This window comes from Eurosta solidaginis, chromosome 2 (assembly GCF_040869045.1).
Source record: "Eurosta solidaginis isolate ZX-2024a chromosome 2, ASM4086904v1, whole genome shotgun sequence".
In the NCBI taxonomy this organism is placed as follows: domain Eukaryota; kingdom Metazoa; phylum Arthropoda; class Insecta; order Diptera; family Tephritidae; genus Eurosta; species Eurosta solidaginis.
In genome coordinates, this window is record NC_090320.1 from 114,088,969 (window position 1) to 114,102,794 (window position 13,826).

The 13,826-nt window shown below is 41.9% G+C and overlaps 1 pseudogene; it reads right to left on the reverse strand.

The window, feature by feature from the left end:
• Positions 1–616: 616 nt before the first annotated feature.
• Positions 617–13,609, reverse strand: LOC137241612 (helicase ARIP4-like; annotated as a pseudogene).
• Positions 13,610–13,826: the final 217 nt, after the last annotated feature.

Consider the following 13,826-nt stretch of genomic DNA (forward strand, 5'->3'; position numbering starts at 1 on the left):
CTTTTTCTGCGCTACTTTTTCAGTTTTTTTTGGAATAATTTATACGAAAATAAAAGGTTCTACGTAAACGATTACCTTCCGAGATCGGTTATTTTGTGGCAGTACTTTTGGTACCTTGGAATATTGTTGTTGTGATTAGACGTTTTGGTACATGTTTGTCAGTATTTCACCCCCACGATACAGGAAAAAAGTGAGTATCGTATAGGCATAAGCTATGTAGGTATATACAAAGGTACATGTAATTTTGTCTTGTTTACGTGTTTTAAAGGTGTCATTTCCTTGAAATGGGCGTTATTTGTTTTACAATACATTGTTAATTGTTTGGTACAAATATGAACTGTAGCTGTTGTTTTCTTGGTAAAAACTACCAACTACTACTATTGTCCTTTTTTCGTCTACTACCATTCCCTTTTTAGAATTCCGCTCACTGGTACCAGCATACCAACGACAAAGACAAAAAAAAAAACGCACATTCATACATACCCGTGCATAGAATGTAAAATTCCTATGAATTGAAACAACGGGAAATGTATCAAGTGATTTTCCGTTCTTTCATTTCATTTTTTACTACGGCGTGGCCTGACGTGCAGCCTACATATTTTTCTCAATTACTTACTTAATTAATTATTCTATAAACGAAACAGGACTTTCTTTGGTCATAACGAGTTGAAATCAAAAACAACTTTACGCCATGATTTGAATTGAATGAATTTACAAGATGTTCGCGCTCTTGAGGAGTTGGTGAACCGTCCAAGCGGAAATAAGATACTCCTCCAATGTATATTCGTACCGGGTATGTATGCCATTTGAAAAAATATTTCTATTAAATTTATTGTTAATAGACTTTGACCGAAAAGTAGCACGCGTACGCCAAGTCTGACACCTTCATTTAGTATACAAAACAGAATTTCCATTTTTGGTGAATTCTCTACAATGCCAGGTCGATGTTTTTTCATTAAATCATTCATGGAGTGTGTTGGACCTTGGCAACATCCTCTTCAGTGTTAACCGCATTTTCGGGCGTTACAATTTTACAATCTTCTATAAAGCCTCAGCCGTGGCAGTACCACTTGTATTTGATAACATAGGATGTGTAGTTCTATCGGGTTGTAGTGATTCATTCTTAATTATGGGACATAGGGTCATATCAATACCAGTTTCAACTGTGTTAATTTCCTTTGTATCCAAATCGACAATTTGCGAAGAACCAGCGGTTCCATTAGTTTCCGTTTTCAGTCTCGTCGGCACGTTGCGGCACCCTACCAACATAGTTCGGTTTCGATATGCATTCCATATTCTCAGCTGATGCAGAAGAGTTTACCTCAGGGAGACTAAACTCTTCTCTTGGTTTACTTATTTGCACCCTTCGTTCGGTATTAGCTGCTATAGATTTATCCTCATAAGGATTTGGATTTTTCGATTCAGGCATGACAGCAGTAGCAGCAGGAGCAACAGGAGGCACAACAGCTGATACCCCAATCACTTCAGATTCTTCCATTTCTGATTCCCAACCAATTTCTTTCCTTTTCGAGACGGTTACAGCACATCCGGATGATTCCATATTTTGCAACCAACCGCAAATGCTTTTAATGGATTAGGAACAGATTTAGTACGCACAATCTCATTCATAAATGCATCATATGGTTGGCGTTGAAATTGTGTCATTCGTGTTAGTATAACATATTCAAATTTTTTATGTAATGTTTGTTGTAGTACAACATGTGAACGACGTTGCACAAACCCAAGTACGAGCGAATGTAATGCGTGTGCACGGTAACGCATCAATTTATGACCTTCAGGTGTTGAATCAATACATTGTCCATTTTGTATGGGACGTTCGAACATATTACAAAATTCATTACGCGTAGCAAAATAATTGGGATGTACAAAATCCACCATACACCAATATTCCAATAGATTATTTTGTAATGGATAATCAGTTAAAACAATTCTACGTCTTGTGCGTATATGTTTGAGAGCAAGTGATATGCCAACATGAGCATTTGTAATACGGTGACCCTCATCGCATATACCCACATCTGGACCAGGTTTAACTAACGCTTGATGTACACGTGAATTCACTTCGGAACCATTTCGTTCACAACTAACCGCTTTAGCACTCCGCCTCTTACGCGTAGTCATCAATTTTAAGGCCAAAAACCGAAATAATTCATAGCCACCTTCCTCAGCCCATTTCAGTATAACTTTAGCACGTGCATTCAATGTTTCATGCTGATCGTTAAGTATGAAAACATAAAATTGCCCCGGGTGTATGTGATCGGGATTATCAGAGAATTTCGGTAGCCACATATTGAATTCTGATACCCAATTTTGCAACGTATTTAGAGGCATTACACAAAGTACCGTCCTGGATGGTGTATGCCGTAGGAAGATATCCCAGAAACGAATCGCTTGTAGCGTCCAATCCCATTGAGTGGGATAGTATACAACCAAACCCACTAGACCTTTTAAAACGTTTCGTTGATGCAATAATATTGTCGAACAAAAATTATACGCCACCAATTTGATGTGGTTTTAGAGTGCGCGCTATTTGTGGTGCTACAAAAATAACATCTTCACCCTCTGGATGTCCGATGTTGACCAATACATGCCAATGTTCATCGGGTACATTATGCATCTTTCACAAGTGAGCCACTATTATTCGGATCGTCCTCCACTTCTTCTCCATCTTCCGATAACATAATGCAATCATCCTCAGAGGAGCTATCTTCAATTATAATTACATCGCAAATAACCTGATCTTCTGCTGGCTTGGCACTATCATCATCATCATCACCACCAACTTGGGCTGCAGCGATTTGAACCGTAACATCTTTCTTTATATCAACTTCAGTTTCAATTTTATTTACCAAGCTTTAATCACCAACAATACTTGCAACAAATGGTACTGCTTGTGTAGTAGCAATTTTTTGTAGTGAAAGCGGAGGTGGCGAATGCCTCGATATCCTCAGATGGTGTTTCACTGGTAACCTTTGCAAATGTTGTGCCACTTTGTAACAGTGAGAGTACTTTCCTTTGTGTACGCACAGACCTACGATTAACTGCTGCTTGCCGCTGTGTTTCACGTATGATTTTCTGTTGTTTGGCAACACGTGCCAAGCGTTCAGATTCCTCACGTTGTGTTGCGAAGGGATTTGTATCTAATTGATTCTCATCATAAGCATTGCGTATATTTTGCGCATATTTGCAGTCTTCCCCTCCTCCGCAGACATTGTATTACTTAGCTTCTTCGCCTCAACAATTGCGTCATCATAATCAATCTCTTTCTTTAGCTGGAGACATTGGTGCTTTATCGGCAACTGTATCGGTAGCCTTATAACAGCTGATTCGACCAACCTTATGAGAATCAATGCAATCGATTATTGGCGCCGCTAAGGTCGTAACCGTATCGTAGCCAACCAATTGGGTTTTGGTTTACCGTCGTAACGATAAACCGCTGATTACGTTAGGGATACGGATACAGCGATACGAAATACGGCACCAATGACTCTGGCTTTTCTCTTCTGCTCAAATTGATCATTATTGGCATGGCTGCTACCAGTAGCAGAGGAATAGCCACCGACGCTAGTAACTGTTTCAATAGCGCTAGTTTGTTTCGTTCGGAAATCTAATGATTGTTTGGCATTCATATCATTTATGTCAAGTGTATCGGGGTTTCTTAGATATTGTTGGCCTTAGGGAACTTCTGGAGTGGATTTCCTGTAGGGACATCCGGCCGTAAAAAAGGTTGGAATGGATCGGTGGTAGGCAGGTTTGTATAAAAACAACAAAAACGCAGTTTTCTTTAACAGAAGAGGCAAATATTTAATAATTGGAAGGCACAATGAGTACAGAAAAAGCTAAGGAAATTTCAGAGCAGCTTTATTCTGATGAGCTGAAAACACCTGTCTAGTCTTTTTAATCATGATTCCTTATTCGATTCCCTAATTCAGATTCGTCACTGCTGAAAGTTGCATGCTGCCTGTGTTGAATGTTGTAAGGGTATAAATTCAGTATTTAAATACAAAATATTGATCTAACTCATGATTCAAAAAACAAAAAACACGTTCTAAGCTGATTAGAAAAGTGATGAGAATAACATTCCTGTTTGTAATTTGTAACCAAGAGTCAACAGTATTAATTGAGGAGCTCATTTGCATTTCCAAATGTTTTTTGTCAAACACAAACAAATTTTAATTTTGATCAAATGTGATTTTTTTTTGAAGTTGGGTTGATTTACGTTCCTCGCTCTGGGAGAGCGGGTGAATTGTGGGTTGGTTTTTTAAAAATTAAAATCTAGTGGGCCGAATGCCTTTCGGTTCTGTGGCAGATATCGAATCTGCGTTAGGTTGTTGCTTGGCCTCGTTCCTTTGGCTGAGTGCATCTGCGTTCCGTGGCAGACCCTGAGTCTGCGTTAGGGTTCTGGTGTCCTCGCTCGGGGTGAGCGAGTGAATTGTGGGATGTTTTTTTTGAAAATGAAAAAAAAATATAATATTGTGGCAGATGGGGATCTGCATGAGGGTTCTGGTGACCTCGCTCGGGGTGAGCGAGTGAATTGTGGGATGTTTTTTTTGAAAATGAAAAAAAAAAAAAAAAAATAATATTGTGGCAGATGGGGGATCTGCGTGAGGGCTTTTCTGGATCCTCGTTATGGGAGAACGAGTGAGTGGGAAGATTTCTGGTGTCCTCGCTCGGGGTGAGAGGGGGAATTGGGGTTTGATTTTGAAAATTAAAAATAAGTGTTTTTTTTGAACGGAGGTATGTGGAGGAACGGAGGGATTGTTAAGAGGAGCTCGTGGTCCTCTCACAGTCTGTCTCCGTGGGAAGAAGGATCAGTTTGACCAAAGGTCGTCTGACTTGACCCTTCTCGGTTCTGAGGTCGACAACACGTACTCGGCCATCTTCGCCGGGGTGTACGTTGACGACTCTACCTAGCCTCCACTCGTTGGGAGATAAGTTGTCCTCTTTGAGGACAGCGAGGTCTCCCACTTTTATATTTTCTTTGGGATGCTTCCACTTCACTCGTTTTTGAAGTTCGGATAGATATTCCGCCTTCCATCGTTGGCAGAAAGTGTGATGGAGGGCTTTGAGTTTCTGCCATCGATTGATCATCGAGGCAGAGCTCTAACTGGCATCTGGTTCGGGTGGAGCCAGCAGGTGGCTGCCGGTTAGGAAATGTCCTGGGGTTAGTGGCTCCAAGTCCGTTGGGTCATTGGACGCCGGGCTGAGAGGCCGTGAATTTAGACATGCCTCGATCCGGCACAAAAGGGTTTGGAACTCCTCCATGGTATATTTATGGAGAGACGCGACCTTTTTGAAGTGGCTTTTGAAGCTCTTCACTCCCGCTTCCCACAGGCCGCCCATATGTGGAGCGCCGGCGGGAATAAAATGCCAAGTTAATGCTTGGTGGCAATACCTGGAGACTGTTATGTCTCGGCTTTCTGCCAGGAAGGCTTTGAATTCCGATCGTAGAGATCTGGAAGCTCCAAAAAGTTCGTACCATTGTCGGAGTAGATGTTCTTCGGACATCCTCTTCTCGCGATAAAACGCGAAAAGGCCGCGAGGAAGCCTGGGGTACTAAGGTCACTAGTGGCTTCTAAGTGGATGGCCTTAGTGGAAAAACAGACGAAAAGGCATACGTAGCCTTTTGACAGTCGACATCCCCTACCGCGGTAGCTTTTGATGTCGAAAGGCCCTGCAAATTCTACCCCGGTATTGGTGAACGCGCGGGTAAAAGTAGTCCGCTCGCAGGGAAGGGTCCCCATAAGTTGGGACTGTGCCTGCTTTCGGTGAATAATGCAGGTTTTGCAATTGTGGATGATGGCTCTGATCATGGTCTTGACATTCGGTATCCAGTATTGGGTTCGGATGAGACGGAGCATGAGCTGGTTCTCGCCATGAAGGGAGTCATGATGGGCCATCATAACGGTAAGGCGAGACAGCCTACAATTGTAAGGCAAGATGACCGGATGCCGCTCGTTGTATGACATGTCTTTTGAAGCCCCTAGACGCCCTCCTGTTCTGATAATATCATCTTTGTCGATGTATGGGTTGAGTGACAGGATTTCACTCTTCCGATCAATAGGTTCCCTATTTTTTAATTTTAAATATTCTGTACCGTAAAATTGTTTCTGGCAGACTCGTATTAATGCTTGAGTCGTTGCCTTAATCTCATCGGCTGAGATTATGCACGACTTTTCTTGGAACACTGCTTTAGTTTTAGGATGCGTTCTTTTATAGAATCTCCTAACATAGGATAGAACCTTCAAAGCCCTGGGTAAGTGTGAAAAACGGTCGAGAATATCTCCCTGATCTACCCTTGTCGTGGCATATGTTTGTGCCCTCTTCTCCTCAACGGACGTTTTGTATTCGGTGTCTTGTGCTGGCTAGTGGGAATTGTCTTCTTGCAGCCAAGAAGGTCCCTGCCACCACAACGAATTGTTGACCAACTCTGATGCAAGTAGTCCTCTGCTTCCTAGATCCGCTGGATTAGATTCCGAGTCCACGTGAAGCCAGTCCTTGCTACCGACCATATCGATGATCTTAGTGATTCGATGTGCGACGAAGGTTGACCAGGAACAGGGCGGCTTTCTTATCCATGCGAGTACGATGGTTGAATCCGTCCAGAGGTGAACTTTTGCTGGCCCCAAATGAGTGTTTCGGAATATTGATTCCATGATTTCTGCGAGCAGCACGGCGCCGCAAAGTTCTAAACGTGGTAGTGAGATGGTTTTCACTGGGGCTACTCGGGTTTTGGCTAGCAAGAGATTTGTGAAAATTTTATCGTCCCTTTTTACGCGCATGTAGATTGCTGCTGCATATGCCTTTTCCGATGCATCGCAAAAACCATGTATTTCGATGTCGTCCTCGGGCGTAAAATTTACCCATCGCGGTATCCTAATGTTATCTATTTCGTTATAGTGTTGGGTGAAATTTTCCCACCGTTCTAAGGTAGTTGGGGAGACAGGTTCATCCCACCCGGTGCCCTCTAACCAGATGTTCTGCATTAGTATTTTTGCTACTATGACCATTGGTGCAAGCCAGCCTAAAGGGTCGAAAAGTTTGGCTATAGCGGATAGGATTGCGCGTTTGGTGATGTTCTCGCCATTCTTTAAAACTCCTGCGGTGAAGTAAAACATGTCTGAATGCGCGTTCCATCGTATTCCGAGTGCCTTCACCGAGCTAGCCTCTTCAAACGCTAGGAAGTCCTCGCTGAGCAAATCCGTTTTGGGGATGTCCTGAAGGATTTCCTCACAATTGGATGTCCACTTGCGCAATGGAAAGCCAGCTGAGTGTAATGCTTCGCGAATCTCGTTCCTTGCTTTGATAGTTGACGCTATTGTATGCCCTCCAGATAAAACGTCGTCGACATACATACTTTCTCGTAATATACCCGATGCTATTGGGTGCGTGTTTTCTACATTATCAGCCAATTGTAGAAGTGACCGTATCGCGAGGTAGGGGGCGCAGTTTACACCAAAGGTGACAGTCTTTAGTTCGTAAAGACTGATGGGTTCGTTGGGGGATGTTCGATGGACAATCCGTGTAAATTTGGTGTGATTTTCGTTCACCCAAATTTGCCTATACATCTTTTCGATGTCGCTATTAAAGACGAAGCGATACAGTCGCCAACGTAAAATTAAAATAGGCAAGTCTGCTTGGAGTACTGGACCTGGGTGGAGTATGTCGTTTAGACTAATGCCATTTGCTGTCGGACTTGACGCGTTGAAGACGACGCGCACCTTGGTAGTGGTACTTTCTGCCTTTACAACGGCATGGTGGGGCAGGAAATAATTATCCGAATCGTCGGATGGTACATTATTTTTGATTTTTCTCATATGTCCAAGTGTTTCGTATTCTGACAACACCCGAACATACTCTTTCCCTAAATCTTGGTTTTTCAGTAATCGCCCCTCATTTCTGAAGAATTGTGAACATGCACGCTTTAGGGACGGTCCTAATTTAATATTCTCAGGGTAATCCTGCCTGAATGGTAGCGAAACTCTATATCTTCCACTTTCATCACGTTTTGTTGTGTCCTTAAATAATTTTTCACAATACCTTTCTTCTTCATTCAGCATTTTGTTTTTGGGAACATTTTCTACCTCCCAGAAAGCTTTTAATTGGTTGTCCAACGCAACCTCGTTGTAGAATGACATGATGCTCTTCGTTGGACTCGGTGCTTCGATACGACCGGTTAGTATCCAACCGAACACTGTCTCTTGGGCCAAAAGTGTATTTAGTACATTCTTTTTCAGACCGCTCAGTATAATTTGGGGATATATGTCTCCTCCAAGTATGAGGTCTACGTCTTCGTTGATGTAGAACCTTTTATCTGCCAAAACCAAGTCTGGGAATGCCTGCATAGTCATGGCGTTGATATGGCAGGATGGAAGATTCCCAGTGAGTTTGGCTAGGACTAGAACGGGTGTAGTCAGGCTGAAGCAGGCATCCACTGGTGAACGTAATTCAATTTTGGATGCCTCTTACACCTGAGCTGACACCGCATTTGTGATGCCTGAAACTTGGGCATGCATTTTTCTCGCTGGCAAATTGATTCTGCGTTTCAGTCTTTCAGTTATAAAGGAACATTCAGACCCTGAATCAATTAATGCCCGTGCGGAGAAGTCGGTACCATTATGGCGAATGTGTACGCGAGCAGTTCCTAATAGCACACCTGTGCTGGAATTCGTATGACAGGATGTCACATTTTTGTTCCCGTTTGAACCTGGTTTTTCTGATTCCTGTCTCGCTAATGCCTGTCTAGAAGTAGAGGGCCTATTATCGTAGGAGTGTTGGGGCGTGTTGTAGGTGGTGTTTTTCTGTAGGCTATCCGCATGCAGGAGCGTATGGTGACGAGAGTGGCACGTATTGCAGTTGTAGGAACTGGTGCATCTGGTCACTGTGTGTCCTGGGGATAGACAATTCAGACAACCACTTGTAGATTTTATGAATTTAATCCTTTCTGGAGGGGTTAACTCGCAAAAGCGTGAACAGTTGCGTAATCTGTCTTCAGGGGATTTACACATTTTACAAATTGATTTTATTGTTTGCTTGGATACTTTCGTTTGAAAAGCACCAAGTCTTTTCGTAGGGGTTTCTGACGATTGTCGCGACGCGTTTGGTTTTTGCACTTTCGAAGTGGCATGCCCTGTAAAACCAGACACTGTTTCAAGTGTCTGAAACCGATTAGACAGGAATTTATCCATATCCTCCCACTTGGATATGTCCATTTTATGGTCTATACTTTGCTCCCAAAGAGCCAGCGTGCTCTCTGGTAACTTGGTTGAGCATAGATAGGTCAGGATTGCATCCCAATTGGAAGTGTCAATTTTGTGGCATTTGAGGGACGAAATACAATTATTTATATCATTTTGCAGCTTTTTTATTGAACTGCCACACTCACTTTCTACCTTTTTTAAGTTAAATAAAATTTGTAGTTGTGTGTTAACTAAGATACGTTTGTTTTCGTATCTTTCACACAAGTTTTTCCAGGCCATCTCGAAACCTTCATTTGTGAGAGGGCATTTTTTAACGATATCTTTTGCTTCGCCCTGCGTTTTGTTGTTGAGATGGAATAACTTTTCCACCCCTTTCAAGCTGGAATTGTTTATATAAATTGCCGTGAAAAGGTCGCGAAAAGTTGGCCAAGACAGATAATCCCCTTTAAAAACTTCCGTGTCGCAAGCAGGGAGGCGAATTTTATGCGCATGAGGTTCTTGCTCAGGGTTGACGTTCTTGTCCGCTTTCTTGTATTTTTCTGCCTCAGCAGATATAGACGCTAGGCATCGCATGTAGATTGCGTATGCTGCTTTTTGCTTTTTTCTTACCGCCATAACGTCATCCCCTGACACCTCCTCAGATCCTAGTAGCGAATCAAACGCAGACTTTACCTTCTTCCACAAGGACCGCAACTCTTCCTGCTGTATCGCAAGGGTGTGTTTGCTATGGTCGCTTTCCGGAATAAGGCTGTAATCTGTATCAAACTCTGCGATTAATTCTACCAGTCTGATGTAGGTTTCCATGGTCTTGGTTACGTTTATTAAAGAGAAAATTGCCGATTAGAAATAATGAGAGTCTCCTGAATTAAGATACCTGGCCTAGCAGTAAATTAAAAACTTTGAATTTCGACGTTTTATATTTATTACTTTTATTTCAGACTTTGTCAGCGTAGCGACAACGGAAAAGGGTTAATTTTTTGGACTTTTTGTCACAGCAGTGAAAAATAGCAAACGATATTATGTACAAACTTTTTGTCTCAGCGGCAACAACAAAAAGGGGACCACTCACCACCTCTATTTTTGAGAAAGTGAAAAAATGCGTGCAATATACGAAACTAAGCGCAAGAAAAGTGTAAAAAGTGTTTAAAAAGTGAAGTGAGCACCGGATTAATTAAATTAAATTGAACTTGATTTCGTGTTTGTGATGTGCAAATAAACAACAACAGAAACCTATTTAGTATGGTGCGGAAAGTGAGGTTAGGTTACCCTCTTCCTTGTGTTGTGTCTGGAAAACCTTACCACTGGTGGGGGGATAGACCAGATAATCACAAGGACTGAAATAAATTAACAAATCAAGTGGTTTAACTTTTAAAATGGAAAAATGGTGCCCACTAAATAATTTCACTTTTTACACTTCTTCTCGATTTCAATATTTCGCGCACAGCACAGGTATTTTCTTTATTTTTCTTCAATAACACTTAAAAAAAAAATGGCAAGAAATATAACACTTACTTCTCTTTGTGCTGTGGCTCCGGTATTTGTATAATATAATCCCACTTTTCTCGCTGTTGTGTTTGGCTGCTACGGCAATCCTTTGACAAATTGTTTAGTATGCAAATGCGATGTGCGGGTTGATATGTGGACTGTAATTTGTAGGTGCTTTTAGTTCCTTTTTCGGGGAGTAAGGACCAATGTTCGGCCTGGGTGCGTCTGAAACCGGCAGTGGGTAGGCGCACACGGGTCGATCTCGGAATGGATGGGTCGCTCGAAATAAATAAAGAAGAACGCAAAAGAGGATTTCCTCGTTATAAAATAATGTTTAATTCCAAAGGGAAAAGAAAAATATACAATAGGTATAATGTTACCTTAACGTACAAAATGCTGGCGGTGATGATCCTGGGCGATGTGAACTGCTTGGCGGTCAATCGAGAAAGAGACCGGTTATCCCGTTGAGGACAACCGCTAAGCCGCGAAAAAGTCCTCTGGTGTTAAGGAGGGGAAAGGCCACACATACAACCACCCCCACATATACGTGCATGGGTGCTGACAACCTGCACACACACACGTGCATGTGTATGAAACGCATGCATGTGCCTGCATGCACACAAATGTAGGCGTGAGTGTGGGTGGCTGGAAATATTATTAAAACATTAGGGAGGGGCGCCGTCAATCAGGTAAAAGTTAGGCATTGGGCCTAAACATACTGTCCGAATTGTCTGTCGCCCTTCCTCCGCATGGAGATCTGTCCGAGCTCCGCTCGCTGCCCTTACTGTGGTGAGAAACATCACACCACGCTACGTATAGAGGGTGAACCGTGGACCATATCGGCTCCAACGGAGTAGTCAAACCGCCACGACGACGAGTCCGATGACGCACTGTCGATACATTTCACCGAGGGGATTAAATCGAGGGCTCAACAGGTTGAGGAAGAGGAACTGGAGCAATAGAAGGCAGTGGCGCGGCATTAAATACTTTCCGCCCGCTGCTCCAACACGAAAGGCGGTCGCGCGACTTGACATTAAATACTTGCCAATCGCCGATTCCACGAAGCCTTACAGGTAGAGACTTTCGCACACCAGTTCATCAGCGTTTGGGAAGAAGAAAAATTGGCAACAGGGCGGCTCGGCATCAAATACTTTCCGACCGTCCAAACGTCGCATATTCAAAATTGGGTCCGGTGGCCGACTTCACCCTGTGCGGGCACTGATTAACCCGTGTTCGCCGAATACTACCACCGACAGAGAGCTAGCACGAGAAATACAGCTGGATCATGCAGGGGGTGGCTACAGAAAGAATCGGAATACATGGCGTAACTGAGCGGATCTCGACACTGGCGACGGTAGTTGAGGTGTACGCGAAAATAAGTCCAAGAAAAAATCTGGACCCAAAGATTGCTACGCCAATGCAATTAATGCGATTAGCAGATCCGCAATTTTATGTTTCGTCGCCTATTCAGCTCGTAATGTAAATGTTCATTTCATAACTTCTTATGGTAGATTTTCATTTTTTCAATTTAATGTTCATTTCATGATTTCAAGTCAAACGTTGGACCGGGCGGTGTTGGCATTTCGTACATCCCGTATTTTTCACAAATTTTAAAGTGTCCCGCCGGGAAATGCTATGTCCCGACATTTTCACAATATCAAAATTAATAAATAATAATCTGCTACGAAACATGGCCATATTTGCGGCTTCGATTGTATTCAGCTCATTAGCATATTGCATGCAACTCCGTAAAGACGAAAAATTCATCCCTACTGTGGTTCTGAACATGGTATAAAAAAGAAGGTAGTTCCACTCAAAATTTTTTGACGTATTTGGGGATTTTTGAAGTTTCATAATGTTTGTTGTTTTGCTAGAAGCGTCGCTTCGTTCGGGATGGAAATTTCCTTCAGGATGAAAACGCAATGGTCATCTGAGACAATAATAATATACTTTGACACGATTTATGTGCATAAATATCGATTGAGAACACAGTAAAACATGCAATTTTATTGAAAAATAGTGGATAATAACTCATACATTGGTTAATGACTCATATCTTTATGTCAGCTTGACCCATAGGCAGAAAAAATGCACGAAAAATCCTGTTGTTCTAGCATGGCCCTATTATCATGCCTCTACAGTGGATATTTCTCAAGGCATGTTGAGAAAAAGTGTACCTCCAAAGTCTGCAGTGAGTGGTAGGTGTTTAACTTGTTACCTTTGTGGGATGCCACATCCATGCCAATGCTAAGAGGGCACATAATGTGTGTAGGTGGGGCTGGCCCCAAGGTGCTGCCTGGTTGAACGGGCAAAATAACTCTCATAACTAGTGGCTAACCTGCAGAGCTACAAGGCAATGTTCCCCCTAAAAAATAGTTTAACAATTCCCTCCCCAAGAGCTACGCTTGAATTATACAATATATAAAAATGTAGACCTGTAGCCAATTTATCACCATTCAATTTCAAAAAAATTGCGTTTAAGTATACTAAACTCTTTAGAAATTGCCGTGTCAGTTTATAAGGATCTCCTTTGGGCAACCAATTGACAAATGTGTATTTTTGTCCCATACGGACACTTAGGAAGGATATATTCCCTTGCTTTGTATACTTCGATCCATGTTTCTTCCACCAAAGCAATTTTCGGGAGCTGGAAAAACTTATTAAAAACTATCTTTTCTATGCTGATATTTCGTGTTAAAATATTTCCAACGCATGCGGCTTATTTTTTTACCTTTTTATTTAAAATAACTATGATGATAAATTGGTCGTATCCGTTAATATGAAATCTTTCAAAATTATAAAAATTCGTAATATTTTTCAATCTGGGGTCATTGTCATTGTCCCCGCAAAAGTCAAGTGGCTAACGTCACACAAAATGGAACTACCTCCATTTTTTGTATCATTGTTCTGAATATCGTCAATGTTTGACATTTCGCACACCTAAATATTCATTTTTCATGGGAAAGTGTTTTGCAATAACGTTTGAAAAATTAATCCATAGAATATTGAATTCGCATTAAACACAGTAAACCAGTAAACGTATAAATTGTTAGCCTGTTTCATAAAAATATTTGTTATAAATAAAAGAGTTTAAAAAGTTTAATTCTATCTAAAAATTAT